A 24,601-nucleotide genomic window follows, 5' to 3' on the forward strand; every position below is an offset into this window, starting at 1 on the left:
TACCACAGGGCTGTTGAATGCTTTATTTTGATTGGTTGAAAAAAGTTCAATTGGTGTTGATTATTTTTCTGTAAAACAGACTAATCGCTTATTTTTCTCTTAAAATAACCACCAGAGTAATGTCTGTGGTAATCGTGGTGTAAGAGGAATAATTGACTCCGGTCCTTTAAATTATTAGAAAATAATGCACAACCACAGTGTTATTACCACCTTAGGTGTGCTTTATTTTCAAATAATTCAACGGCCCATCATCAATGATTCCTTACCTAAACTAAAGTTCTTATCTGTATGTTGTAAATCTAAAGTAAATGTGTTTCAGATGCAGTGAAGACTCCTGAGCTGACTGTCATCTCTTACCCGAGCATTGACTCCTGTACTGTAAACTTCACATGTAGAGCTCATAATCTCACACTTCACTCCACTTATAATAATGATAACTGCTCTCCAGAGGAAGTGACATCACATGAGAAGTTCACTCTCATCCTGATCTGTAGTGATGAAACCATCATCTGTAACCATAGCAACCCTGTCAGCTGGGAAATAGACACAATAGACATTAGACAGCTTTGTAAAGGTAAATATTTTCTGCTGACCCATCATCACAAACCATAAACACAATAATGTATACACAGATTATCTGCTATTCATGTGTCTCACAAAACAAAACTCTCTTCTTGATTTTCTGATCTTAAAACTGCATTTTCTCTGTATTTTAAACTTTAAGATGAATAGACTGATGACTGTAGTTTTTATTTAATAATCTCTTGCAGGGAATGAAGGACACAATCTATTCTCCTCCAGTCAATCGTATAGTGTGTTCAGTATTGTGATGCTTATGGTTGTTGTTGGAGTTATGGTGTTTTGTGGTTTGGTCCCTTATTGTTGCTGCAGGAATAAAAAAGGTTTGTATACTTTATCAGAAACTAAAATATCGTAATACTGTAAGTGTTTAGTTTGTGTTACATGAAAATCCACTCAGTCCTCAAATGCACACTGACACCTTGACAGAGCTGACAAATATTGCGTTTTTGCGCGTGTAGATCCAAAAAGCTGTTTTTAATCATGATAAGTCAACTTCTTAAGCGGTCGTTTTTTCTTATAATGCGTTGTGTTTCTTGTTTTATGTGTTACAATACTGATCAATCTACAAGTTATTTAGTGACCTAACACATCCTGAAGTTTCACTTCTCAGAGTTTTTCAGAATAAAAATATAAGTATACTTTTGTCCCGTTGCTGGTTGTATGTTGAAAATTTTTATTTTTCTAATTTAATTTAATTTAATTTTCATTGTGTTCAAAGTGTTGAAAAAATATTTTATTCTCAACTATTTAAGTTTGTACTGTCGGGTTGCTTTAAAAACATTTGATGAAACTGAAATTTAAAATAAAAATGTAATTGTATTATTTTTTACAAAGATAAATTACAATATATGTTTGCAGTTACATATCAACAAGGTCATAGTCACGTACTAAAAACAATAACACAAAAATCTGTCTTGTTCTGTTGTGTTACTTTTGAATCACCTGTGTGTTACTTTCATCCCAGCTGACAGGGTCAAAAGTAACCACTGATGTTCAAAGTATTCTGAAGTCATTTTATATTTGTTTAAAATTTCACCTGGTATTGACAGAGCACACTTGTGAGTTATTGACCACAGCAGAAATATATCTCTGTCTAAAACATTATATTTTAAAATTACGCTTTTCTGAAAAGTTGTACTTCGCCCCTGTTCTCCCTTAATGTGAAAAGTAAACTATTTTATATTTCTCAGGTGTTCAGATGGATGATAATATAGACTATGATGATGTTGAGGTAAGATTCATATCACTCATCATTTGTTGTACACTGTCAGAATTTTTTTTTTCAAAAAAGTGCTCCCTGTATAGCTACCACTGGGGTGGATCCCTTTCAAAAAGTAGACCTTTGTCAAAAGAGTTCATATCAGTACCTAAGAGGTACAAATTGGTAACCATAGAGTGCATATTAGTAACGCAAAGTAACATATTTGTACCAAATGTGACCCATCACGGAAACCAGTGACACATGTCAGCAGCACAACTTTCGAGATAATGAGAAAGAACGTTTTTTTCTAAATTTGTGATTTTTGTTTTATTGCAGAATCTGTTAGTTAGATAGCAGTTTTTGTATATTTAAAAGCGCACATTTTGTGGTTGAAATCGGCTTGTTTTTCTGGAGATTCTAGCGTGCAGCGGGGGGCGTCATTGTCTGTGTGTGTATTTACATACTGGATAAGCGGCTTTTGTTTTTGCCCCCGCCCCTAAAGGGAACAGGGTGACTACTGAATAAGGATAGTTCGCCCAAAAATGAAAATAATGTCATTAATGACTCACCCTTATGTCATTCTAAACTCGGAAGACCTCCGTTCATCTTCAGAACACAGATTAAGATGTTTTAACGTCATTAAAAATCTATGTACTGTTTCCATGACCAGAAAGGTAAAAAAACATCATCAAAGTAGTCCATGTGACATCAGTGGGTCAGTTAGAATTTGTTGAAGCATTGAAAATACATTTTGGTCCAAAAACAGCAAGAATTACGACTTTCTGTTGTAAACCACGTGATGTCATATGACTGTAGTGACGCGGCTGCCCTGTTCCTCAGACATGTTTGCTACGTTTTTTTTTCAAAATTACAGCGTGCGTCTCCCCAGACTGTAACCGAAGCTCGGTCACACCAAAAACAAAAGAAAAAAAAGCTGGGGTGCACCAGATACAGTAACAGTCAGCCGCGTCGTACGTCAGCCGCGTCACTGACTTGTTTGACTTTATCCAGCGCCGCAGTCGGATGATGTCAAAGTACCGCGAGAGCTCTTCAAGAAATCTTACGAAGTAGTTTAATTTCGACTCGCTCTCGCTGTACTTTGACGTCATCTGTCTGTCAGTTCATGCAGCGTAGCATGAAGTCAAACACACACAAAAAAGTCACACAGAGATCGTTGAATTCGTTATATAATTGGCTACTGTATATGTTTTGTCTATCAATATTTTCCATGAAGTCATTGGCAAAAAGGTGAAAAGAGTCATGTTTATTTTTGCATGTTGTCATCTGGACTTCTGTCACAAAATACTACATATGATGTTAGAACATCTGTATCTCAAAACGGCTTTACAGGGGGTATGGCTTAGCTAAATGAGATTTAAATGAGCCCTATTGTCTCTCCAGGCATGAGAAGGTCTAACTTTCAAAGTCTATTTTCTTTGTTATTTTTGAATCTGTTACATTCAAATGGCCACAACTTCTCCAAATCTTATCAGATTTTCATGTGTTACACATCGTTGAAAAGCTTAGAAACTGCACTTTCAGAATCTGTGAATAACTCAAAATGCCCCAGATCCGACTTGTGTCCCTACTTTCCGTGACTGGTCACATATGTATACATATCTGTACCTAAATGGTAGATATTAGGACTTTTTTAAATTGTACCACCCCAGTTACATCTTGGGATCATTTTCTTCTAACAGTGTTCACATTAGATATACACAGTGTTGGGGAAAGTTACTTTTAAAAGTAATGCATTACAATATTAAGTTACTCCCCAAAAAAGTAACTAATTGCGTTACTTAGTTACTTTTCATGGAAAGTAAAGCTTGCGTTACTTTTAAGTTACTTTTGCGTTACTTTTTCTTACTTGGCTGAGGCTTGATGTCTTTCAGGCCTTGCAGGTGTTTTTTATGATCGCAAAAATGTCAAGCTCTGGCCTGCCATCATCGTTTCTGACTCAAACTGTTTCCGCTCGGTCGCACAGAGTGCGTAATTCTACGTTAATATGTTCAGTTTAATTCAATACATTATTTTATTTTAAAATTGAATTAATTAAACTGAAAATTAACTCGCATTACTTTTTTAAAAAAGTAACTCAAATATTAATGAGTACATTTATTAAGTAATGCTTTACTCGTTACTTTAGAAAAGTAATATTATTACGTAATGATCATTACTTGTAATGCGTTACCCCCAACACTGGATATACACGCTGTCATGGTCTCTAAATTTGTACATTTCAAAAATAAAGTCTTTCATAAAACACTGTCAATAATTATATTGTTTCATAAATAACTGTTAGTTAAAAATAATAGATACAGTGTACTGTATGTTGCTTGTTCTAAAGTAGTGTCGTTAAATATCTACTAATATAATATCAAACATAATACAAAACATTATTTTACTAAACAGTAATGCATCATCACCCTTCAGTAATACACTAACATCTGTTTTATTTTATTTGTTGTTAAAGACTCTGACCCACATACATAAGATGACAGAAGATATCTGGACCACTGTTACATACAGTACCACACAGTAGATCATCATTACAAACCTTAATGTGTTCATCATGACTGTTGATAAAGATCAGACTGAAGTAAACCAAAAACATTTTTGGTTTCACACCCTCTTTCTGGAACAGCTCACAAACACAACTTGAACTTCAGGACCTCAATACTTACATAGTAATTAAAAAAGTATAAATATTAATGGCTTGTAATTTCTATTTGCTGTAATTCTTGTAAAGCAAAACTTTGTACAAACTAAAACTATTTTTACGCCGTTCAATGTATGTTTAACATATGCAGTTAAGTGTATCTTTGATAAAGAAAGTTCTTCTCTGGAGAAATATAAGCAAAGATTATTAGTTCACATACAGTAGTATTGTTGTTAAAAGAAATGTTGATATGTTTAATTCCCACATGTTTTTGCATTAACAAAGTTGTTGTTATTCATTTTTGTCTTGATTAGATGTTCTGCTTGCACTTTTGAGTTTTAATAAATCATTTGGATTAAAGTGTAATCATTTGTTTAAAATCTTATATTGTAAAACTGGATTAAATGTGTTTTATAATAACAGCATGCTTTTAAACAGACAAGACCTCATCTTTCATCCAACCTCTGCATTTGCTCTGACATGTTGAATATTAACTTCTGGCCCAAATCCTGAATGATGGGGATCCATTCTTGCCTTGTGATGATTGCAATTTGTGCATTTCTGCTTGACTTTTAAGGCCTTAAAAACTTACGAAATGTTTAATTGCAACGAAGTATACCATAGAATTGTGAAATAAGCATATTATGCAACACAAAATTTCTATAACCCAGCATTTTAATTTAGGCACCGGTTATTAACACTAAGTGATATTTTCTTAGCAACAGATACTATATGTGATATGAAAGGAAGAAGATTGAGGTCAACAAAAAGTGGATATGAAACATCAACATCCCACCAAAAGTCAGTCCCACGAGTCATACACACTAATGCTGCACCACCGAAGCTGTTGATGTCTTTTTTAAACTTTACTGCTCCAAACAGATGTAATGGGGTAGAAGGGGTAGGACTACAAATTAGGTGGACTACAAATCCCAGGAGTCAATATACTATAATAGAAAATCAAACTTTGTGTGACTTCCTCTTTGTGGTACCATGTGCTATAAAAAGCTGTTTGGTGTTTTTCAAAGCTGTGTAATAGCAAATGAAATAAAAACAATTGATTAATGAACAGTATAGCAGCCTAGAACTGAATTGTAAAGATAAGAGTTGTGACTTATAGTTTCATTGGCCATGTCAGAGTGCAAGCTAAGCATCTAGCTGGAACAATGAGGTTACCGCTTACTGCCCCAAGAGTTTGTCAAATTCAGTCACTCTATTAGAACCTATGAGCAATGATAGTGGTGGTGGATTACCTGCAGCTATTTTGATTTCTCCAGCATTGTTACAGTCTTCCCAAAATACAATCTGTGTACCTATGGTTAATGTTAGCACAGAGACAGCATATTTACCAGCAAAAGCTAAGTTAAGTAGTTTGGTTAGCGCTACGGTTGTCAATCAATCTGAACAAGATTTTTTTTGAAGAAAATTTGCAAGGTAATGTTACTGAAATGGTTATTCAGTGTCAGACTGCAGCGTCTATTTCAAACCACAGTGAGATAGAGTTACCAGGCCTATCAGAGTCTGAAAAGGAAGTGGTTAGGCACCTCTTGCAAAAATATCAGATAAGGATGATTGTGACTTGGGTTGTACTAAATTAACAGAGCATCAAATCCCTTTGTTGGATGATGTTCCAGTCCACCAGCGTCATCGCCAATTCCCCCAAGTCAGTTGGAAGCAGTGAAAACTCACATTAAGCAGCTTTTGGAGAGCCAGGTCATCAAGGAGAGTTGTACTGTAGTCCATATTCATCTACAATTGTGCTGGTAAAGAATGATTCCTTAAGAATGTGCGTAGTAGACTATCGCCAGCTAAATGCAAAAACATGAAAGGACGCTTATCCTCTTCCTCGCATTAAGAAGTCATTAGATGCATTGACTGGGACAAATGTTTTTTTTGCATTAGATTTAGCAAGCGGCTGCAATCAAGTGCCATTGGCTGAAGCCGATTGCACCAAGACTGCCTTCTGTACTCCTTTTGGACTCTTGGCCTTTGTAATGGACCAAGCACTTTTCAACGACTAATGGAGCAAATTTTAATGCTGTAATTTGTGTTTTTAATGTAGAATTCTTTTAAGTGTTTTTAATGTTGGTAAATATGGTATAGGGGCAATAATCAATTTGTATTTTCTTTGTCTTTTTACAGATGATGCATGATTTACTTTTATTGAAAGAATTGATGGCTTGATGGTTGCTTGAGAGATCCCTTTAAATGTTGAATTGGGTCTTGTATTTTGAAGTGGCAAAGTGATTTATTGTGGAGAGTGTGTTTTGTTTTTTGTTTTTCTTGTTTGTTTTATTTATCTTGGATCAACTAATGACCGTTGGGTTTTCTTTACCTCATATATGTTGTAATCTGTTAATGTGGGGGAAACAACTTGTAGTGGTTTGAGGTGATGATTTACTTTTGCTGTGGAGTGCGGATTAAACAGGTTTTTGTTTTATTTGTAAGGACTGTATTGTAGTGCTTACAATGTAGTCCTTTTTCTCTTTTTTGTTTGTTGGATCTTTTGCCATGTTTGATTGTCTGTGATGCGACTTCTAAATGCTGTAAAATAAACCTTGTCATTTTTGCAAAGAAACACACTGTAGTGATTGCCCTTAATTTTAATGTTCTCCTCATCCCCTTGTGAGATGATGGGCTTACACAGACATTTTAACAAGGGACCATATTTGAACTTAGTGTAAATAGACACTCTGATTCATTTTTGTCAGTTTTTGCTTGTCATATTCAAACATAAAGCACAACACAAGAACATGACACAATCGCTCACAAAGCCAATAGCGCTTCACATTTCAAGCTGACGTAATGATACAAGCTTACATAAAACGAAACAGATTAGTGGAAAATATTTTATGACAGCAAGAGAAGTGGAAACAGTCATTAGAAAAACATTTTTTTTTATTCATATTTTTTATTATTCAAAATATGGTTGTTGCCCATAAATAACAATGACACCACTAGGGATAGCACCAAATACAACGACATACTGTTTTGGAGTAGCAGAAATATTGAAACAAGGGAGAGATTCTTGGTAAGTAAGTGTGAGGATTTGGGGGCATATGAACCCAAAATGCATACAGGGGATGAACAAAACAGAAACTTTATTAACAAAAGGGAAAACAAAACCCACAAGGGGGCAAAACAAGACAGGATCAACACTAAACTTGACAAAACAAATAAAAACTTACAATTAACAAAAACAGACTACACTAGGAATACACTGGACAAACAACTTACAGCAAGATGAACACCGGGCACAGACACAATATAACAAAGCAAACGTGCACAGAACAGCAAACACAAAAGGACTTTAAATAGGAGAACTAATGAGGGGAACAGGTGAAAATCATAACAGGTAAGGGATCGGGTAAAAAGTGACGGGACAATTAAAACACGTGGCCTGATAATAAATAATCCATAGCCACGTGTTCCCACACAAAACATGGTACTGTCAGAACCCTGTCACAATGAACTAGATGTAATACAAGACAAGATCCTGAAAGTAAGTAAACATCTTGATTAAATAAGTGATTGAACCGACTGATCCCATTCCTAAACCAGTTTAAAAAATGAGATTTTTGTTTATAACAATTATTCTTATTATTCCAAATAAAAAAATTGGTTGTGGGAAATTGTTTTTGAAAATCATAGATCATACTAACAAAGCTTTACTAATAAATTAATACCGCCATTACTGTAGCTGTTGGATAAAAACAGATTTTTGACATAATGGTGCAGCAGGGCTTAAGACTACACTGTTAGACATTTCAAAGGGTTTTTACAGTAGTCTACTGGCAACACTGTTGCCAGTAGACTACTGTAATCTCAATTTACAATACTATACTGTATTTCAGGTTTACAGTATCTCTGCAATACTGTAATTTTGTTATACAGTAAAATACTGTAAAATACACCGAGTTAACGGTACACTACTGTAATATTTCATCATTTGTATTCATTGGTTTATCAATTTGTTCTAAATATAAAGTAGGATTTTATAGAAATGATTTTATTTATACTACACAAATACAACTGAAATTTAATACAAACAGCCACAGTTGTAACAAAATATAACATTTTTATTTAAAAAATGACATACAAGAACTTTCAACATTCAAAAATTGAATGAAAAAAATTTATTTAATGCTGCAATGTAATAAATTACCACAAAACACATGGGTTTACATGGACATTAACGTGCATTGTAGAATGCACACTCAATAAATAGAAACAATCACAGTAGCTTCAAAATGAAAACAAATAAATTACCACAAAACACATGGGTTTACATGGACATTACCGTGCATTATAGAATGCACACTCAATCAATAGGAAAATCACAGTAGCTTCAAAATGAAAACAAATGTGTGTCACAAAACACATGGGTTTACATGGACATTAACGTGCATTATAAAATGCACACTCAATAAATAGAAACAATCACAGTTGCTTCAAAATGAAAACAAATGTGTGTCACAAAACACATGGGTTTACATGGACATTAACGTGCATTATAGAATGCACACTCAATAAATAGAAACATCTTATTAACATCAAAATCAATTGAACTTTTTGTATAAATAGTAAATACAAAGTAAAACGTTAGTAAAACATGTTGTCTTGTAACAAAACAATCCATCTGATGTCCTGTAGGTAAAAAAGATGGTTATAATAATTTTTTGACTAAACATACATTTTTATGAAACTTAAAATATCCTACAAAATATTCCTCTCTATAAAATTAAACATTGATGGGCAGTTTCCCAGACAGGGTTCAGATTAATCCAGAACTGGGCCTTGGTTATAATTAAAGGGATAGTTCGGCCACAAAATGATATTAAATCTATGATTTACTCACCCTCAAGCTGTCCAAGATGCATATGTTCATAACTTTTCAGACAAACAGATTTTCAGTTATTTTAGAAAATGTCCTAAATCTTACAGTTCATAAAATGCAAGGGTATGGGGTCCACCGCCAAGTCCAAAAAATGTGCATCCGTCATTCACAAAAGAAAACGGCTCTAGTGGGTAAAAAAGGCCTTCTGGGAATAATCTGTATGGTTTTGTTGTACAAATATCCACATGTAAAACTTTATAAGAGTATAACTAGATTCCGGTAAAGCGGCCATCTTAGACCCCTCTGCATTCAGATAAGAGTGTATGCACTTTGCAGAGTTCTTTGCTGCTGCTTCGTGCCTTCGCCCTCTGCGTTTGTCATACATGACTAAGAAAAGAGCGTACACTACACTGATACTCTCTCCTGAATGCGGAGGAGTCTAAGATGGCGGCAGAACTGGAAGCAAATTGTTTTCGTTTATAAAGTTTTACATCTGGATATTCCACAACACCGCAGAGATTACCCTGGTTGGATTACTTTTGTGAGGGATGGATGCACATTTTTTGGACTTAAAGGAGGATCTTAGACATTTTCTAAAATAACTAAAAATATGTTAGTCTGAAAAATGATGAACATATGCATCTCAGAAGACCCGAGGGTAAATCAGTCATGGGTCCAACATCATTTTTGGCCGAACAATCCCTTTAACTAAAAACTAAACTGTCTGTATACTGTACATGTCCTAATCAGAAGTGTCTTACCTAATCAAAGTTTTTCCATTCAAACTCTGGGAGGTGTCGTAGGAAGGAAGATACTCTGCTGTTGATGACTGTTGTTTTTCTGTTTACCATTTCCCCAGTCTTGCGGCTTACTCCAGTTTTAGCAGTGCATTTACTTCCATCCTCTGGATTGATCCTCACGAAGAATCTTTAGGTTACAGGAAAAAGTAAAAATTAATACATGTGTGATATTACATTGTGACATAACATTGTGACAGTGTGAACAAGGTCTAAATGGCCATTGGACTTGTTTTGTTTTGAGTGCATATAAACTAGGTCTACACAATAAATCACATGCCATTGTCACACGCATCTTGTCAGTAAAGCCGGTTCTTTGATTATTTGTTAATCGTCATCACCTGCCTTCAGATTGAGCAGCTTTTACTACACAGAGCCGTAGTTCACTGACAAGCTGGGCAATATTGCATTCATAATTGCGGACAAATCACATGCAGTAATGAATCAGATATTGCCTAGATTTTCAGTGAACTACGGCTCTGTGTAGTAAATTCTGCTCCATCCGAAAGCAGGTGATGACGATTAACAAATAATCAAAGAACCGGCTTTACTGACAAGATGCGTGTGACAATCGCATGTGATTTATTGTGCAGACCTAGTTTATATGCACTCAAAACAAAACAAGTCCAGTGGCCATTTAGACTTTGTTCACACTGTCAGTCCAAATCTGATTTTGGTGCATATCCGATTTGACACTCACTTTTTTGATTCAACGTCTGGCGTGTTTACGTTTTACGTCACGCTACAGCATGATGTAACCGAAAAGCTACACAAATGCGATCAGAGCGATCAGACTGAATCGGATTTCCGGAAATGTGATTTGAAAAGGTTTTCAAACCACCTCTGTATGTAGCCTGAAACGGATTAGAAAAAAAACAAACAAATTTTGTGTGCTTTTTGACCGTTCACACGTTCTAAATGTGATTGGATTCGGCTATGCACCAAAATCAGATTTGAACTGAAAGTGTGAACAATGTCTTTGAGTCTAAATACAAAAACAATTTAAAAAATCTTTCCTCGTTTAACCAGCAATAAAAATTATAGAGAAAACAGTTTAAAAGTTTACAAATTCTAAACACAAACTGGGTGTGATTGTCTCTTGTACTTGGCCTGCAGCCTTTATACATATTTTTGGATATAAAAAGTTTATATGAGAGAACCATCTTTGTGAAAGCACCATCTTTGTAAAACTGCTTTGAACACGTTTTGCACTTTTGACAGAGATAGTTCCCCTAAAAGCTAATAAAAGAATGTCAAAAACAACAGTTATGAAGGAAGAGGTTTTGAGGAATGTTTGTAACCAAACCAATGATGAGCCCCATTCACTTACATAGTTGGAAAAAGAATACTATGGAGGTGAATGGAGCTCATGAACGGTTTGGTTACAAACATTCCTCAAAATATCTTCCTTTGTGTTCATTAGAACTATCCCTTTAAACCAGGAGTGGGCATTCCTGATCTTGTAGGGCCACTGTCCAGCAAAGTTTAGCTTAAACCCTAATCAAACACACCTGAAAGATTTAATCAAAGACTGCAGGATTAATTGGAAATTATATTCAGGTGTGTTTGATAAGGGTTGGAACTAAACTTTGCTTTACAGTGGCTCTACAGGACCAGGAATGCCCACCCTGATTGAAACAGATGTGAAATAAACACTGAATTAAAAGTAAATGTGGAGAAACAAAGAGAGGTACTTACAGTTGTATGAGTTCCAGTGTCACACAGGCTTGCTCCTGGTATTCTATGTTGAAAACATAGAAGCTTGCAAAGAATACTGAAAAGGCATCTGCGAATCCCAGGTGCTCCTCCAGAATATAAGCCACTTTTCCATCAATGCTCACCATCCACTTTGATGCAGAAAGAAACGTGTTCCCTAAAATACATGCAAATAAAGGCTTAGCTCAAATGGACAACACAAACCCTTCTCAAAATCAAAGGCAAGTCTTTTCTTACCAAGCATTATTAGTCTTGGTGTTGCTGGCAGTTTGTGTTTTCCTCTATGGATGACTTTGTTGCAGTTGTCTTTAAAACAGAAACATTTGTGAAAACGAAATTAAAAAATGATGAATAATATGTTGCGCTAATAAAATGTCTACTTACATCTGCCAAAATAAAGATGGAGTCTTCTTTTTCAAGGAAGTGCTTCATCAGAAGCAGCACTGCTGCTATGCCGGTCCGGTTCTGCTGCATGACTGTTGTGTCATTGTCAATGTTGTGTAAAAGTCTCTGGATCTGGATGTCTTTGTTTTGTGTTCCTCTTTGAAAAAAATTTATGATCCTCTTTCCTTTGGTTTGTAGAGCCTCTCCTACTCGATCACAAATGTCAATACCTGTGAGAGTTTTGAAATGGGCACAGAGTCCTCTTTTTGTAAAAAGAAAAGGCCATTGTTCCTCAACTGTAATCATACTTGGGGGAGGGCAGCTGTTTATCATGTGACGTTGATAAATGTATGTCAAATTCATTGACTCGTCAATTTCTGGCAAGTCAGCAGCTCTGGGGCCAGCAGACTGAAATATGACCACCATATTTTGTCTTCTGTCTTCTAGAGATTCAACTGTCTCTCCTTCTGGTAGATGTTTTGGCTGCCAATTTGTGCAGCCATAGCGGTCTTGTTTGCTTCGTACGGTTATGGAGGTAGCGCTACCACCACTAGTTTCTGTCACTGCCCTTGGTTTCCGCATTCTTTCACTTACATTGTTGCGGTTGACATGTTCAACTCTTGTTTTAAGTTGATTAACAAGTGAATAGTAACCTATTCCTAATTGTTCACCTTCCTCGTCTGTGTCTGCAAAGGTCAAAGGATATTTTGACACAATCACTTTGGCTATATCTACACAGGCAGCCCTGTTGGGATTTGGACAGCTTTTTTGCATAGCTGCCACCACAGTTCTCACCATGGCTCTTCTGTCTGCAGGGTTAGCCCTATGCCCTCTTAATATTGCCTCTGAGAGTGAAGTAGGCATCTTGTCCCAAGGAATCTCAAACTGATGGGTCCATGAGTTTGGTGTTTTTGTTAAAGATAATCCAGAATTGCGGGACTGTGTACAAGATGGTGTTGGGTGGGAACGTTCATCAATCAATTCGATGTTCAAGGTAGTGACTGGCACTGGGCCTGTCTGTTCATTTGGCACGCAGTTGGCAGTAGTGTCCACTATATTCAATTATTTGAGAGAGAAAACAAATACATTAACAAGTTTTTACAAATACATTAACAAATATTTACAAAGTTAGCTTATTTACAGTATATACTCTTTACATATAAAATAACTTAAATTTTATGAATGATTCTCAAATATGCTTTAATTTTCTAAACAATCCAACATCAATAGTTATTAATAAGTCACATTTTCTGTGTTTTAAGTGGTATCACAATATCAATTTATGCTTAGATGAGAACAATTAATTAGTTTTATCCCTACTGTCATTTTAGAGGCTACATTAATTTAGTAATTTAAATCATTATAAAAACATAAAATAATAGTGTCTCAAGCTTTACCAAGAAAGATGTCTCATACAGTATCTTCAAAATTTTACACTGCTATAGACCCACTGTTTCCTCACCTCTTTGTTTAAAGGTGTGGATGACTTTACGGCACTGTATTGGTGTTAAAAGATGCTGCAAGTCATCCTTCTCAATAAAGGCAAGGTCCTCTTTTCTTGTTACTCCAACCGCTGATGACAGGTGTTCTATGAGGACCTTCAATCTCTCATAATCTAATTCAGGTAGCACTCTTTGAATTTCCTGAATGCAGTCGACATCCATTCCTAGAACGAAGAACACACAGAATGATGTAAGCAAACAGTAGGGAGGTCAAAGATGTTGTACACTGCCAGTGGGTAATAGTCATGCAACCTGTCTGCATTGACATATGTATATTCATTATCTGACTTTAGGTAGTAGACTCCAAGATCAACTAACAGAACTGCATGATGTACCAACGCAACAAAGTAAACCTCTTTGTCATCAGTAAATATTAGGGATATTTTCCCAAAAACCAGTGCATCACCAGTGTGCTTTAAAACAACAACAAGGCCCTTGCTGTACTTGGTCCCTTTATAAATTACTGATGAAACCTCTGAGGTTTTGCTTTTGTCAATACCAGCTGACTTTAACAGCATCTGTATATCCCTGTTGTATGCCTGCTCATCAATTTCATTTGCTTCACCAGCAACCTGAATAGGAGGAGGAAACAACTGACCACAACTTAGGTATGACTGTAGAAGCTGGTGTCGTTCTGCCAGTGTTTTACTTAAGTGTAAAAAATTTCTAAGTTTCCTGGCACATTCCTTGAAATAGGAGTGCTTGCTCTCAAACCGGAGGGTCCACAAGCGTATCAGTGGCCCAAACTTAAGGATAAGATCAGGATAATGCAACATGTAGTGATGCTTTGGTTTGAGGGGGTGGTCAGGGAACATGCTGCTGCGCAAATACATATATTCCTCTAGCAAAACTTTCAGATATGCAACCTCATTCTGGTTAATTTTTGGAGCACAGATTAATTCAGCTATTTCCTTTAGTTTTAGACACAACTGCCAAACCTCACTTTCAATAGGATGTTTGATCCACTTACCAACATAAACTGGTAACAGTCGTAAGAGACACCAATTCTGTGTTGCTGTACCACTCAGCTTTTTAGCATTTTGCTTAATCTCACATGGTTTGTTATTCGAGTCACTACCCTGAAGTTTTGTTTGTGAAATGGCACGATTTAGCTGTAAGTAAGTGAAATCTTTTTCAACTTTTACTAAATGTTCAATATAGAGGGCCAAATCATTTGCTACTACTCCCTCAAAAAGGTCATGTCCAAGACATGGAGGAAGGCCGCTGCAGACATGAAAAGACTTCAGTGTGTTAAAACATGAATCAAATTTGATTCCATCTACTAAATTCTGTTCAGAGGTCAGTCGCTGAACACTGTCATTATAATTTGCAGGTGTTCGTTGTGGGCCGAATACCAGTGGCGATTTGGTAAATGTTTCCCTGTCAATCAAGCAGTACCTACAAAAGTTTGTGCTACTGCTAAAATTTTCTGTAAATACACCAACAGAGTGGGAACCAAGATTGTCACCACATATGACATATTAGGTTATTAATTCAGGTAAACAAACCATATAACCGCGTATCAAATATTCTTACCTTGCGGGCCTTTTTCTCTTCCCCGAATGAAATCTTCTGGGTCTTCAAGTCATTAAAAAAACCCCGTCGTCTCCGGGATATAAATCGTCGTCAAAAAAGCACTGCTGGTGGAAATTAGCGTTAAAAACCCATTTGCTTTTATCCTCCGTTAGTTCCTCGCATCTGTGTCACAAAACACGTACCTTTACTGTCAAATCTTCGTTAAAAAAGCACTGTTATTTGTGGCAAAACTCCTCGTTGAAAACTCCTCAGCTTAACAAAAATACACTTTGTTTAGTCCCAGCACCCGTGTCACACAAACAACATCCCTGACAAATCTTCGTGGGGGAACTCCTCGTTTAAAACTCCTCAGCTTAAAAAGTACACTTTATTTGTTCCCAGCACCCGTGTCACACAAATAACTTCCCTGACAAATCTTCGTGGATAAACTCCTCGTTTAAACTCCTCAAATTAAAATAAATAAATAAACTACACTTTATTTGTTTCCATCACATGTGTCACTAAACGCCTTCCCTGACTAAATGTCGTCGAAAAACACCGTTATTTGTGGAGAAAATCCTTGTTTAAAACTCCTCAACTTAAAAATAGATCTCCTCAACTTATTTTCTTCCCCGCATCTTTGTCATACCTAAACAACTTGCATGGCAAACCTTCGTCGAACCGCGGTGTTGTTTTGGTGAAACTCGTTAAAAACTCCTTAGTTTACCCGTGTAACAGATTTGTGTCACCTGTGGCACCTTCCCTGCAAAACGTGTGGCGCGGCTGTGGGGGTTCCTAATCTAAAACATGGGGCATAGCCTGTACATGCATTTGTAAGAAATAAGCTAAATGGCTTAGATTAATAGTAAAAAGACCGCCAAAAGAGAGACTGTAAATACAGTAGCATACTTCAATTCTTAAAAATACAGTAAGTAACTGTATATTGTGTTTGACGTCACAGAAAATTCCCACAATGCACTGCAAATTACAGTTCCTTACTGTAAAGATAATTTGCTGTATGATACTGTGTGAAATACAGTAAATAACTGTAAAAATTACAGAAATGTCTAACAGTGTAGTCCCAGACTGAAATGCATGTTTGAGCTGCCTTCATTTAAAAACATCTTGGTAACCCTTTACAATAAGGTTAATTCGTTAATGAACTGCACTTATAAAACATTTATTAATGTTTGTTAATGTTAATTTCAACAATTACTAATACTTTATTAAAATCTTGTTAACAATAGTTAATGCACTGAGAACTAACATGAACAAACAATTAAAAGCTTTATTTCTATTAACATTAACAAATATAACTGTAACAAATGTACTGCTCATGTTTTGTTCATGTTAGTTTATACATTAACTAATGTTAACGAATGAACCTTATTGTAAAGTTTCTTAACATACATCAGTGTAAGTGTATTGTCTCAAGATGCACACCAGTAGTTTTTTGTAAGGTTTGTTTGTAAAAAAAAAAAATGCTATCGTTCGATGTATAGTGTAATCCAGTGGCGGCTCGTGACTGCTCTTCCGAGGATGCGCTTATTCAAAATAAGTGTTCGGATTGTCACGTGTGTTGTTCCCTTTTCCAAAATATGTGTCATGCGTGTGGAGAGATCCTGTGTGCATCATGTGTTTTGTCAAAATGCCTGCTGCAAATGCGCCAAACCGTTTATGATAAAAGAGACGCTCACGTTCCTTTAATACACGCAACACACTCCCTTAACACTAAACTCTGATTACGCATGAGATTATGCGAGTATCTGGCAAACACAAGGATCTCTTTTCAAGTTCATGTTCAAGGCAGCAGGCACTTATTTTGGCATGACACATGATGCACACACGATCTCTCAAAGCGCAGAACACATATTATGAAATGACGAACCACACACATGACAAGCTACATACATGTTGTGACGAACTTTGCATTGTGCGCTTCAAAAAAAGAAGTCACCAGCCACCACTGGTGTAATCATTTGTTTCAAATCTTATTAAACTTTTGCAGTTCTATATATACACTTTGCAAAACACAAAATTTATGTCACCCAATGGTTTATTTACATCGGTTTATGCCCCAGCAGAGGTCTGTGCACACCAATGCTGTCTCAACTGGTAAGCTGACTAAACCACTTGCATACAGGAAGCAGAATAGTTTCTGGTCAAGCTGTAAATGGAGTTGAACACTTCCTTATCTACTCACAGGATCAAACATTTCAGTTCATTTCTGTTTGATAGAATGGGTGATCTTTATTATTTTGCTTTCTTTCTCGCTCTTCTCATCTCTAACACAGGTAAAAAACTTTATTTAATAATGACTTAAGTCTTAAGACATTGACGGCATTCAGCACAGAGTTTACACTACTGATCATATTGCTCTATGGTATGTATTGTGAAATAATTAAATTTCCATGAAAAAAAATCAAAAATCTTTTTTAAATTGTAAAGTGATGTCAAATTAACAAAGCCCCACCAACAACCACTGACACATAAATCAATAACTTTGACCCATGCAATGTATCTTTGGCTTTTTCTACAAATATGATGTTTACGACTGGTTTTGTGTCCCAAGGTCACATTTTACCCAAAAGCTTTTCTTGTGATTATAAGCACGCTATAGCAATAATGTGGCTAAAGATAATATTGTCTCAGACTGTATTTACAGCCCAAATCTCACCCCAAATGCAAATAAAGTATTTAGCCTGTGGTGAGAAAGCAATCTGGCCCAATGGACAAACAAACCAGGCTGAATAAGATGTTTAAGGGCTGACAAGCAGCAGTGTGTTTTGCTAATATGTTACCAACCGGTGCGGGCTACTGAATGCCCCTCCGGCGCATTCCACCTCGAGGAGGTCCCCAAAGCACCCCAATGACCAAACACACACAGCAGGTAAGTAAAGGTTAAAACAAACTTTATTTAAATTATTTAAAACTAGGATGGGGGAGGGGAAAGGGGAAACTAAAATAATTTGTCTTCTGCCTCTCAGCTGGATCTTGCAGAAGGGGAGAGGGGCAGGTGCCAGAGGCAGGGGCACGACTAAGGGGGAGACAGGGGGATGGAGCTCCTTCCGTTTTGTCCGCGGCCTTCCAAGCCGTTCCACATCCCGCTCCGGTGGGTGACCGTGGTGTATTCAGGTAAGTTCAGATAAGTAAGGACTCCTTTGTGCCGATAACTTTGTATTCTGCTCTTCCTCCGCAGGGTGCCTGACCAACTGTCCTCTGTCCGCGGCCGGCTGGACTCTGAGCCCGTCCCGAATGCCTGTTCTGGTCACACACACAAGAGACAGGTTAGAAAATCTACTAGACTGTCGTACCTTTCTCCGGCACTAGAGGTTTGCTAGGACAGGCTACTGGGCTATGAATAACTCCACTTTCTGTTTGCAGGCTGCTCAGGGACGCTTCGGGGCCGTGCTCCACCAGGCTGGCGAGTACACAAGGTAAGTATGGATTTCACTCGGCGCGCTGGACTGGATCTATAAAGTCTCCCTGGTAAGTATGGTTTTGGGCTCCACCCTGGTGACGCTCTACAGTTCACTGGGCATGCTGCTCTGTATCATCTGACAATTCAGGTACGTATAGCTTTTAGCTTAGTCCTAATGTGGCTCTGCGGTTCACGGGGCGTGCTGCTCTGCATCAACAGACGGTTCAGGTACGTATAGCTATAAGCTTGGTTCTAATGTAGCTTTGCGGTTTTTCTGGCCGGTGGTCTGGGTGTCACGGATCCCCACACGATGGTCTGCGTGTCCTACACTCCTCTGGCTCGCCCACCGGCTTCATACTGCACGGCGGGGCCACTACACAGCGACACACTCCACACACAATAGCTTACTGTCTGTTACTTCGATGCCTCAGTGAATGTAAACAACTCTTGTACTTACGGTCTGATACCATGTATCTCTCTTTCTCCGTGTTTGTTTGTCCTCTTCTCGCGGTTCCCCAAGCCGCTTGACTCCAGGAAACCTCCGCTCAGAAATCGTGCTTCACTGTGGCCTTAAATACACACGTATACACATAGGTAATAATGCACTTCTTTAAGTATGATTCGTCTTCTTCCAAACCGATGACTCGGGTCTCTGTTCTCTTTACTCCACAGATCTCCTCTTTCAGTCTTTATCCGCTGTTTTGCCACTTCAGCCCACCACTTTGCCACAACGCCCGCTCTAACATCCACTAGAAAGGGGAACAACAATGAACACCGTCTTGTGTTTCACATGCTCTATTTATACTTCCTGCTTCCCTTGAATCTACCAGTCAGTGTTCGCCACCTCAGCGTGCACACCTGTCACTTGTTTTTGCTGATTCCGTTGCCCGGGGTTACCCGGAAGTGCCGGTGTTTGGGTAAATCGGTCCGGGCGGAACTCTTCTCCATAACTTTGGTTCCACCCCTATAGTCACTCGTGACAAATACATACTTTACAAGCAGTTTAGTGAGTATCTTGAAGAGATGGGCTTTAATCACTCAGTTTAACAGTGCTGCTATTAAATCGTTAAATAACATAAGGACAGCTACAAAACAAAAAAAACCACAATAAACGTGCAGCTCTGACAGATTACAATGAGCAGAATCCCGCAAAATATGTGCATGGTCGGCCAAAGCCTTTATGGGACACTAAGCAGAATTTATTTGGGGGCCCCTCGCTGCCTAATTTTATTACTAAATGTATTAGTTGTAGGTGTGTTTAGAAGCGTATTATGTATTACCATATAAAATTATTGTCAAAACATTTGATAACAATTTCAGTACTTTACATTTTGAGTGAACAGACTACACAGGGACTCATCATACAAAAGTTGTATACACTTGGGAGAAAAAGAGAAAATTAAAGAAAAAGGGTTAAATAGTTCCTCTATTAGAATGCATTGATAAACTCATTAAACTATTTTATAAAAATACTTTAAATGTGACATATCATCAAAACTGACTTTTTCCATGGTTAAGTGCTATAATTGAGTCCCCAGTGCTTCTATCAACCTAGAAAATGTGAAAAAGATCGACCCAGTAACTTAGTTTTGGCAAACCATTTTCTGCGAGCATTACAAAAATAGATAATTGAAATTTGGCTCCCCTTGTGATGTCAGAAGGGGATCTTATTATAATAATAAAGCCCCTTAATCTGCACTATCCAACCACAGCACTGTCATTTAGTCCCAAGATTAGCTCATTTGCATTTAAAAGGACACCCAAAAAATTATATATTTTGCTGAAGCATTTTGTTAAAGATGCAAACCGTAACTTGACGTTTTCTTTGATTTGATTGTTCAGCGCTCAGTTCAAACAGTAACTCCCACCTTCTTTCACTCGTTTTGATATTTAGGGTGAAGTCCGAATGGTGTTTATGCGCCCTTGTTGGTACTTCAGAAAGAAGACATCACAAAAACAGTCGGTTTAAATAAAAAGAAAACGACGTTTTATTTCATTGCTCTATTTGCCAAGTGAATTTGGCCTCACTATGAGACAAAATTGTGCAACTTCCTCTAAAGTTTATACATAAAGGGATATTTTCCCCTCTGAAGGGCACTTTGAGAAGGGGAAGCCACATGAACTAGTTCTACTACTTATTGTTCACCAAGTGTATTTTTATCAGTCACACTGAGAGACACAATTGCGCAAATCCCTCTAGAATTTATACATCAAGAGTTTTAACTCTTTCCCTGCTATTGATGAGTTATCTTGTCAATTAAGAGAAAACATTTGCATATAAAAACATGTTCCTGATTAATTTTATGTTAATCTGTGCACTTACCCAATTTATGAAATAAACTGAAGCCAAAACGTTATTTACTAATTTTAAACTCCATGTATGCTTTGATAATCGATCTGAATCTGATCTCTAACAAAAGTTTTTTATTTTTAAAGAAAAATAGCCACATTTAAGAGTTTATAAGCAAAGAAAAAAATTAAGATAGGCTGAAACATTTTTTTCCCATTTTGTTTTTTTTATGTTTGTTTGAAAGCAGAAGGTCTGTATTTTCATTTGATATATTTGTATGTTTATATATTTTTAGAAGAAAATTTTTCTGGAAGGCATATTGTGAAATTGAAAATCACAAAAAATTATGGTGGGCAACTTTTCAAAAAATGGCTGACGGGAAATAAGTTAATCTTCAAAGGGAATAGGGCATAGAGATGATCACTTACAAGCAGAATCCACCCTGAGTAGCGCTATATATGCATACATGAGTGCATTCTGACCAATAAAAGGAAACTTTAATCTCACGTGAGCTTTATTAACAAATTTTGGCACATGTTAAGATTTTGCCATTTGAAAGCGAACTGAACCAAGAAGAGAAGAAACAATGTAACTATATTAATCCATGTTTAATTTGACTCAAGTTTGTGTAAAACTTGTTAAGCTTAATAAAACTAGCAAATAATAATCTGTGTTTCTTTCTCACCTCAGGGTCCAGAGCTGAAGACACTGTGTTTGTGGAGACAGGAGCTTCTGTTCAACTGAATATACAGAGAGATAAACTACCTGACAAGTTTGATGAGATATTCTGGCAGAATGAAAAATCAGACACTATAGTGAAATATTATAATAAATTTAAAGCAGTAAATGATTACGATGCCTACAAGGACAGAGTGGATTTCAATAACAAAACCTTCTCTCTAACACTGAAGAACATGAAGAAGACAGACAGTGGAGTTTATACAGCAAAAATAACTGGAACATCAAATAGAGATGTTGTATGTACAGATGAGTATCTGTTATAGGTGAGTGAATATAGAGAGTCTGTTGTGATTTAATGTGTTACTGCATTTTTTTTGGGCCTTTCTTTTAGACTGCAGTAGCATGGCAGTGGCCTTGCAATTTGAAACTGATAACTGATCAACAAAACACTTAAATGATACAAATTACACAAAAATACATTTGTTCCAAAGAAAACTTAACACAAAACTTAATATGTTATAACATATTTTGGGCCCACCTGTGGGCTGGTGACCATTTTTAAACAAAACTTGATTTAAATGTAAGATGTATTGTTAAAATAATCTACAGTTCATTTCATGATGTTGTAAAACTAAAGTAAATGTGTTTCAGACGCGGTGAAGACTCCTGACCTGACTGTCATCTCTAACTGGTCCAGCAGTGACTCCTGTACTGTAAACTTCACATATAGAGCTCATGATCTCACACTTAACTCCACTTATAATAATGATAACTGCTCTCCAGAGGAAGTGACATCACATGAGAAGTTCACTCTCATCATAATCTGTAGTGATGCATCCATCATCTGTAACCATAGCAACCCTATCAGCTGGAAAACAGACAGAATAGACATTAAACAGCTTTGTAAAGGTAAATATGTTCTGCTAACCCGTCATCACAAACCACAGACACAATAGTGCATACACCAACATGATCTCACAAAGTTCCGTGGGATAGTTTTTGCTCATTTTTCCGTGACATTCTCACGGATCTCCGCGTGTTTCCGTGGCCCTGCCACGGACTTTCTTTTCCGTGGCATTCTCACGGATTGGTTACTCAACTGCTTTTTCCTATTTTCAAACCATTGTCGCTTCGGTTTAGGGTTAGATTTGGTGCTTGCGTTACTTTGTCACTGTAAGTATTGGTTTATACAATTTTTTCTGATGTATTCTTTTATATTTTCTAAACTTTAATCAATTGTCACCTGGCATTGGGGTTAGAGTTTGGTTTGGGTAGGGATGTCATTTTATGTAAATCTAACCCTAAACCGAAGCGACAATGGTAAGAAAATAGGACAAAACAGTTGAGTAACCAATCCGTGAGAATGCCACGGAAAAGAAAGTCCGTGACAGGGCCACGGAAATATGCGGAGATCCGTGAGAATGTCACGGAAAAATTAGCAAAAAATTCCGTGACTATGCCACGGAAATTCGTGAGATTGCATACACAGATTATCTGTTATTTATGTGTCTCACAAAACAAAGCTTTCTTCTTGGTTTACTGATCTTAAAGGTGCAGTCTGTACATTTTAGTGGCATCTAGTGGTGAGGTTGCAAATTGCAACCAACAACTCAGTTTACAGCTCACCCTTCACTTTTGAAATGCATAGAAAGCTACGGTAGCTGCCACAGGTCAAACATATCACAGTTGAAGATAACTTAGTAAAAAAGTTTGTCCATTAAGAGCTTCTGTAAAAAACATGGCGGCACAAAATGGCGACTGTAAAAAAAATCAGTAGAAATTGCAGCTGGGTTGCCAGTAACTTACCGTAGATTCAAATCCACGTCATTCACTGGCAACATTTTGTTCAAAGTTAAACGAACATCAAACATTTACAAGTCTTTGTCCCCACAGAGCAAAACCAAAAAAACAGCATCAAGCAAAGCATTCTGGGAAACAAAATCTGAAGCAAAAAACTGAAAAAGGTTGATGATGATTTCTGGTTCCCAGAATGCTTTGCATGAGGCTGCCATTATATAGTGTTATTCTGTAAAGACAAAGACTTGTTAATATTTAACATTTATTTAACATTGAACAAACTCTTGCCAGTAAATAATATAAATACAAATCTACGGTAAATTACCGGCAACCCAGCTGCAATAACATTGTAATTTCTACAGATTTTTTTTACAGTGCGTAAAGGACCCTCTGTGTATGTAGTTAAAAACATATAATTCTAAGGTTATATAAACATAACGGTTCATTATGAAAGGTCTTCATACACCCCTAATTTAGTTTTGTATATTATTTTGCATTTCTGTCAAAAGATCTTTCTAAAAATTACACACTGCATCTTTAAAACCGCATTTTCTCTGTATTTTAAACTTTAATATTTATTCATTTAATAATCTCTTCTAGGGAATAAAGGACACATTCTATTCTACCCCAGTAAAACTTATATTGTGTTCAGTATTTTGATGCTGGTGGTTGTTGCTGGAGTGATTGTGTTTTGTGGTTTGCTTTTTTGTTGTTGCTGGAGGAATAAAAAAGGTTTGTATCCTTTTCAGAAACTAAAATATTGTAATATTGTGAGTGTTTAGTTTGTGTTACATGAGTTTAACTGAGAGAAATCTACTCAGTCCTCAAATGCACACTGACACCTTGACAGAGCTAAAAAAATATCGCGTTTTGCATGTGTAGGTCCAGAAAGCTGTTTTTAACCATGATAAGTTAATTTCTTTTAGGAACTGTAAGTAGGATTTTAAGTGTTTTATTAATTAAAATCAATTTCTTTATTCATAAATATGTCCTCGTTGGTGTCAAATGACCTCTGTCATTGATCTGACTTTTCTTTGTAAGCTTAGAATTTCTTCTCTTTATTTACATTGAATGGGTAAGTCCAAGAAATCTCCCATGTCGTTCTTCGCCGTATTGATAAATTATAATAGCAGAAAGGGACAAAAAGCACTAGCCTACCAAAGCGTTTCCACAACGTGTTTTCATTTAGAACACGTGAACCAGCTGAAACGGACAAGGA

The 24,601-nt window shown here is 36.7% G+C and overlaps 2 long non-coding RNA genes and 1 pseudogene across 2 annotated transcripts; 2 read left to right on the plus strand and 1 right to left on the minus strand.

The window, feature by feature from the left end:
• LOC141367350 (uncharacterized) lies at positions 1 to 4,685 on the plus strand. The gene is made up of 4 exons (XR_012371709.1): positions 1 to 574; positions 771 to 902; positions 1,773 to 1,813; positions 4,257 to 4,685. It is a non-coding gene; the product is annotated as an uncharacterized lncRNA (long non-coding RNA).
• Positions 4,686 to 8,613: 3,928 nt separating this feature from the next.
• On the minus strand, positions 8,614 to 15,018 carry LOC141366058 (uncharacterized; annotated as a pseudogene).
• A 2,350-nt stretch (positions 15,019 to 17,368) lies between these two features.
• Positions 17,369 to 21,864, plus strand: LOC141366060 (uncharacterized). The gene is made up of 2 exons (XR_012371016.1): positions 17,369 to 17,487; positions 21,595 to 21,864. It is a non-coding gene; the product is annotated as an uncharacterized lncRNA (long non-coding RNA).
• The last annotated feature ends 2,737 nt before the right edge of the window (positions 21,865 to 24,601 follow it).

This window comes from Misgurnus anguillicaudatus, chromosome 2 (genome assembly GCF_027580225.2).
Source record: "Misgurnus anguillicaudatus chromosome 2, ASM2758022v2, whole genome shotgun sequence".
Taxonomy (NCBI): domain Eukaryota; kingdom Metazoa; phylum Chordata; class Actinopteri; order Cypriniformes; family Cobitidae; genus Misgurnus; species Misgurnus anguillicaudatus.